Raw genomic sequence first — 6,140 nt, forward strand, 5'->3', positions numbered from 1 at the left:
CTGGTCATCATACCTGTCAACCCCTTATCACTGCCCTACATTATTACAGAACACACTGCTCATCATACCTGTCAACCCCTTATCACTGCCCTACATTATTAAATAACACACTGGTCATCATACCTGTCAACCGCTTATCACTGCCCTACATTCTTACAGAACAATTCAGACCTTATTGGTCACCCCGTGCCCCCCTTATACATCTCAACGTTCATCCTACAAAGTCCCAATCACAAGGACAGAAACAGACAATTCATTTTTAATTTGCCCCGTAATGAAACGGCTATATGCCGTTTGTACCTGGAAACTCAATTTCCCTGTACAAGAATACGGGGTAAACAGTATGAGTTGACTGCTATGCACTGCTGGATGAAATATATATTGGTCTGGAATGCCGAACACTGTAGGTTGATGGAACTTCGCAAGATGAACGCGCGTTTTAGAGTCCTTGTCTGCTGCTCTCCAGTTACACACACAATGATGAAGATGATGATAAGCCACTTCGTTTAGCTATCACTTGTGATGCTAAGGTGGCTTCTGAAGAAAAAGAGATTACGTAACACAGTGGTGGGGCGTTAACCCTTGTAAAGTTACACAAATATTTTAAATTTTGATTAAAAGCTTTCGTGACTGCAGTAATTCATATTCTTAGCTCTTTCGGTAAAGTCACGTTGAAGGGAAACAATAAAATAATAAAATATATATAAAACAATAAAAAATTCTCACGACGTTTCGACCATAACACAAACGGTCGTCATCATCAAACGGTCGTCACCTTATCATCATCATGGTCGAAACGTCGTGAGAATTTTTATTGTAATATATATTTTATTATTTTATTGTTTCCCTTCAACGTGACTTTACCGAAAGAGCTAAGAATACAAATATTTTAGTTTAGAGTTACGCAGACCCGGGGGTCCCTGTCAACGCCGTGTTTAGCGTCAGCCAGCCCCTGGGGAGCGGTGGCGCAGTGGTTAGCGCACTGCACGCCACGAACCCTTTGGGGCCGTCCATAAATGACGTCACGCGATTTTGGACGACTTTTGACCCCTCCCTTCGTCACACGACGTCACAAAAAGTCAGACCCCCCCCCCTCAAATATGACGTCACAAAGCTCTGCCCCCCCCCCCCAAAAATAAAAACATGCTTCAAATCGCTTTAAACTATTGTCATTGTAGCGCGTATTTAATGTGCCGCTGCACTCTGATGTTGTAGGAGAAAACATTTATTATAAAGTCTATTTAATTAAGTAGAACGTGTTGTCTATATTTATTTATTTAAAGTTGCGCATTTTGATGTGACGTCACGTTTCTCAAACCCCCCCCCTCCCCCCCTCGTCAAGTTTCAAGTTGCATTTATTAGGTATAGCCCTGTGAGCCATGCGACTCTTAAGTCGGGTGCAACCGCAACAAACAAATTTTAAACACATAACATCTTAAAGCGACAACGCGTAACAGAAACATCCTGGAATAAACCAGCAAATATTCCACACGCAAAAAATACTTATTAAAACGCTGTGTGCAAAAATCAATGTGGTGCAAGCCAACAACAACAACTATGAGACAATTTAGATTAACCATATGTTTTCGAATCACCAAAATAAAGCTATAAGAACAATGTAACAACGGTAATCACAGGAACTGTGATTTAAAATTTAACAATAAACGATATACATAACACGTACGACAAAACCTGCAGCCATAGCTGGCAGCACGACACTCCCAGTGTATGATGTGTGAGTGAGTCAGCAGCAGCGTGAGTCAGTGTATGATGAGCGAGTCAGCGTATGATGTGCGAGTCAGGGTATGATGTGTGAGTGAGTGTATGATGTGTGAGTGAGTCAGCAGCAGCCTTAGTGAGTCAGTGTATGGTGTGAGTGAGTCAGTGTATGATGCGTGAGTGAGTCAGTGTATGGTGTGTGAGTGAGACAGTGTATGATGTGTGGGTGAGTCAGTGTATGATGTGTGAGTGAGTCAGTGCATGGTGTGAGTGAGTCAGTGTATGATGTGTGAGTGAGTCAGTGTATGATGTGTGAGTGAGTCAGTGTATGATGTGTGAGTGAGTCAGTGTATGGTGTGAGTCAGTGTATGATGCGTGAGTGAGCCAGTGCATGGTGTGAGTGAGTCAGTGCATGATGTGTGAGTGAGTCAGTGCATGATGTGTGAGTGAGTCAGTGTATGATGTGTGAGTGAGTCAGTGTATGATGTGTGAGTGAGTCAGTGTATGATGTGTGAGTGAGTCAGTGCATGGTGTGTGAGTGAGTCAGTGCATGGTGTGTGAGTCAGCATATGATGTGTGAGCAAGTCAGTGCATGATGTGTGAGTGAGTCAGTGTATGATGTGTGAGTGAGTCAGTGTATGATGTGTGAGTGAGTCAGTGCATGGTGTGAGTGAGTCAGTGTATGATGTGTGAGTGAGTCAGTGTATGATGTGTGAGTGAGTCAGTGTATGATGTGTGAGTGAGTCAGTGCATGATGTGTGAGTGAGTCAGTGTATGATGTGTGAGTGAGTCAGTGTATGATGTGTGAGTGAGTCAGTGTATGATGTGTGAGTGAGTCAGTGTATGATGTGTGAGTGAGTCAGTGTATGATGTGTGAGTGAGTCAGTGTATGATGTGTGAGTGAGTCAGTGTATGATGTGTGAATGAGTCAGTTTATGATGTGTGAGTGAATCAGTGTATGATGTGTGAGTGAGTCAGTGTATGATGTGTGAGTGAGTCAGTGTATGATGCGTGAGTGAGTCAGTGTATGATGTGTGAGTGAGTCAGTGTATGATGTGTGAGTGAGTCAGTGTATGTGTGAGTCAGTGTATGATGTGTGAGTGAGTCAGTGTATGATGTGTGAGTAAGTCAGTGTATGATGTGTGAGTGAGTCAGTGTATGGTGTGTGAGTGAGTCAGTGTATGATGTGTGAGTGAGTCAGTGTATGATGTGTGAGTGAGTCAGTGTATGATGTGTGAGTGAGTCAGTGTATGATGTGTGAGTGAGTCAGTGTATGATGTGTGAGTAAGTCAGTGTATGATGTGTGAGTGAGTCAGTGTATGATGTGTGAGTGAGTCAGTGTATGATGTGTGAGTGAGTCAGTGCATGATGTGTGAGTCAGTGTATGATGTGTGAGTAAGTCAGTGTATGATGTGTGAGTGAGTCAGTGTATGATGTGTGAGTGAGTCAGTGTATGATGTGTGAGTGAGTCAGTGTATGGTGTGTGAGTGAGTCAGTGTATGGTGTGTGAGTGAGTCAGTGTATGGTGTGAGTGAGTCAGTGTATGATGTGTGAGTGAGTCAGTGTATGATGTGTGAGTGAGTCAGTGCATGGTGTGAGTCAGTGTATGATGTGTGAGTGAGTCAGTGTATGATGTGTGAGTGAGTCAGTGTATGATGTGTGAGTGAGTCAGTGTATGATGTGTGAGTGAGTCAGTGTATGTGTGAGTCAGTGTATGATGTGTGAGTGAGTCAGTGCATGATGTGTGAGTGAGTCAGTGTATGATGTGTGAGTGAGTCAGTGTATGATGTGTGAGTGAGTCAGTGTATGTATGAGTGAGTCAGTGTATGATGTGTGAGTGAGTCAGTGTATGATGTGTGAGTGAGTCAGTGCATGATGTGTGAGTGAGTCAGTGTATGATGTGTGAGTGAGTCAGTGCATGATGTGTGAGTGAGTCAGTGTATGATGTGTGAGTGAGTCAGTATATGATGTGAGTGAGTCAGTGCATGATGTGTGAGTGAGTCAGTGTATGATGTGTGAGTGAGTCAGTGTATGATGTGTGAGTGAGTGAGTGTATGATGTGTGAGTGAGTCAGTATATGATGTGAGTGAGTCAGTGTATGATGTGTGAGTGAGTCAGTGTATGATGTGTGAGTGAGTCAGTGTATGATGTGTGAGTGAGTCAGTGTATGATGTGTGAGTGAGTCAGTATATGATGTGAGTGAGTCAGTATATGATGTGAGTGAGTCAGTGCATGATGTGTGAGTGAGTCAGTGTATGATGTGTGAGTGAGTCAGTGTATGATGTGTGAGTGAGTCAGTGTATGATGTGTGAGTGAGTCAGTGTATGATGTGTGAGTAAGTCAGTGTATGATGTGTGAGTGAGTCAGTGTATGATGTGTGAGTGAGTCAGTGTATGATGTGTGAGTGAGTCAGTGTCGGCTCCCTCTGCTCGCGCCGTCGCCCCCCCCCCCCCAACTCCGTGCCCCCCCCGGCCCCCCCGGCTCCGTCAGCCCCCTCACACATCGTCATCGTCACAAATGTCTGACCCCTCCCCCCCCAGGTGCGTGACGTCATTTACGGACGGCCCCTTTGGCCGCCCGAGTTCGATTCCCGCTCACGACCAATGGCAGTTGACGGCGAATATTTGAATCGGTGTCACCTGGTGTGGATTTTTGTTGTTAAATTTTAATTTTGTTTTAAACTCGCGTTAAGAGTATTCTGGCTACCGCTACACAAATGTCCACAACGTGGCAAGAAGCCCCTGGCGTTGAGCCAAAAATAGCTCAGGGGTCGTCCATAAATGACGTCACACACCTTGGGGGGGTCAGACATTTGTGACGATGTGTGACGAGGAAGAGGGGGGGGGGTGAGAAATGTGACGTCACATCAAAATGCGCAACTTAAAATAAATATAGACAACACGTTCTATTTCATTAAATAGACTTGTTAATAAATGTTTCCTCCTACATCAGAGGGCAGCGCCACATTAAATACGCACTACAATGACAATAGTTTAAAGCGATTTGAAGCGCGTTTTATTTTGGGGGGGGGGGCAGAGCTTTGTGACGTCATATTTGAGGGGGGGGTCTGACTTTTCGTGACGTCGTGTGACGAGGGAGGGGAGGTCAAAAATCGCGTTACGTCACGTATGGACGGTCCCTTAGTGTGGCTTTACCCTGATTAAATATACAATTACAAAAAATATAAAGTTTAACAGCATTTGGTTATATTTGTGGAGGCAAGAGCCAGGTTCATACTGGCTTACGTTCCTTTTGATTGGGAAGCTTGTGCCAGGCTAGGTGCACTTCGTCTGAACCACCCCGCAACTCCCTGACCCAACGTCACTTCCGCGGACTCGCGAAGTTTAACAATATTATTACAATTCTTATTGTTGTTGTTGTTGCCTTAAAATTAACCTCTCCAAACATTTAGCCACAATCCCCGATGTCGCTTCCTAGGTAGCTAATACAACAAACAAAATATATTTTTTTATAATTTTTTTACGAAGTTACTTTTAAAACTCGTGCGCTCGCGAGGGCCTTGCGTTGCTAGGGGCAACCTCGGTAGACATTGCGCGGCGATCAGCAGAGGGAGTTCGTCTGGTGGGGGTGGTGGTGGTGAGGTGGTGGTGAGGAGGTGGTGGTGAGGTGGTGGTGGTGGTGAGGTGGTGGTGAGGTGGTAGTGGTGGTGAGGTGGTGTGGTGGTGAGGTGGTGGTGGTGAGGTGGCGTGGTGGTGGTGAGGTGAGGTGGTGGTGAGGTGGTGTGGTGGTGGTGAGGTGGTGGTGAGGTGGAGGTGGTGGTGGTGAGGTGGCGTTGTGGTGAGGTGGTGGTGGTGAGGTGGTGGTGTGGTGGTGGTGAGGTGGTAGTGGTGAGGTGGTGGTGAGGTGGTGGTGGTGAGGTGGTGGTGAGGTGATGGTGGTGAGGTGGTGGTAAGGTGGTGGTGAGGTGGTGGTGGTGAGGTGGTGGTGAGGTAGCGTGGTGGTGAGGTGGTGGTGAGGTGGCGTGGTGGTGGTGGTGAGGTGGTGGTGAGGTGGTTGTGAGGTGGCGTGGGGGTGGTGTGGCGTAGTGGTGGTGAGGTGGTGGTGGTGAGGTGGTGGTGAGGTGATGGTGGTGAGGTGGTGGTAAGGTGGTGGTGAGGTGGTGGTGGTGAGGTGGTGGTGAGGTGGCGTGGTGGTGAGGTGGTGGTGGTGAGGTGGTGGTGAGGTGGTGGTGAGGTGGCGTGGTGGTGGTGGTGTGGCGTAGTGGTGGTGGTGGTGGTGAGGTGGTGGTGGTGAGGTGGTGGTGGTGAGGTGGCGTGGTGGTGGTGAGGTGGGGGTGGTGGTGAGGTGGTGGTGGTGGCGTGGTGGTGGTGAGGTGGTGGTGGTGAGGTGGCGTAGTGGTGGTGAGGTTGGGGTGGTGGTGAGGTTGGGGTGGTGGTGAGGTTGGGGTGGTGGTGAGGTTG

This window comes from Petromyzon marinus, chromosome 43 (genome assembly GCF_048934315.1).
Source record: "Petromyzon marinus isolate PM22_M1 ecotype Great Lakes invasive population chromosome 43, UKy_Petmar_22M1.pri1.0, whole genome shotgun sequence".
Classification (NCBI taxonomy): domain Eukaryota; kingdom Metazoa; phylum Chordata; class Hyperoartia; order Petromyzontiformes; family Petromyzontidae; genus Petromyzon; species Petromyzon marinus.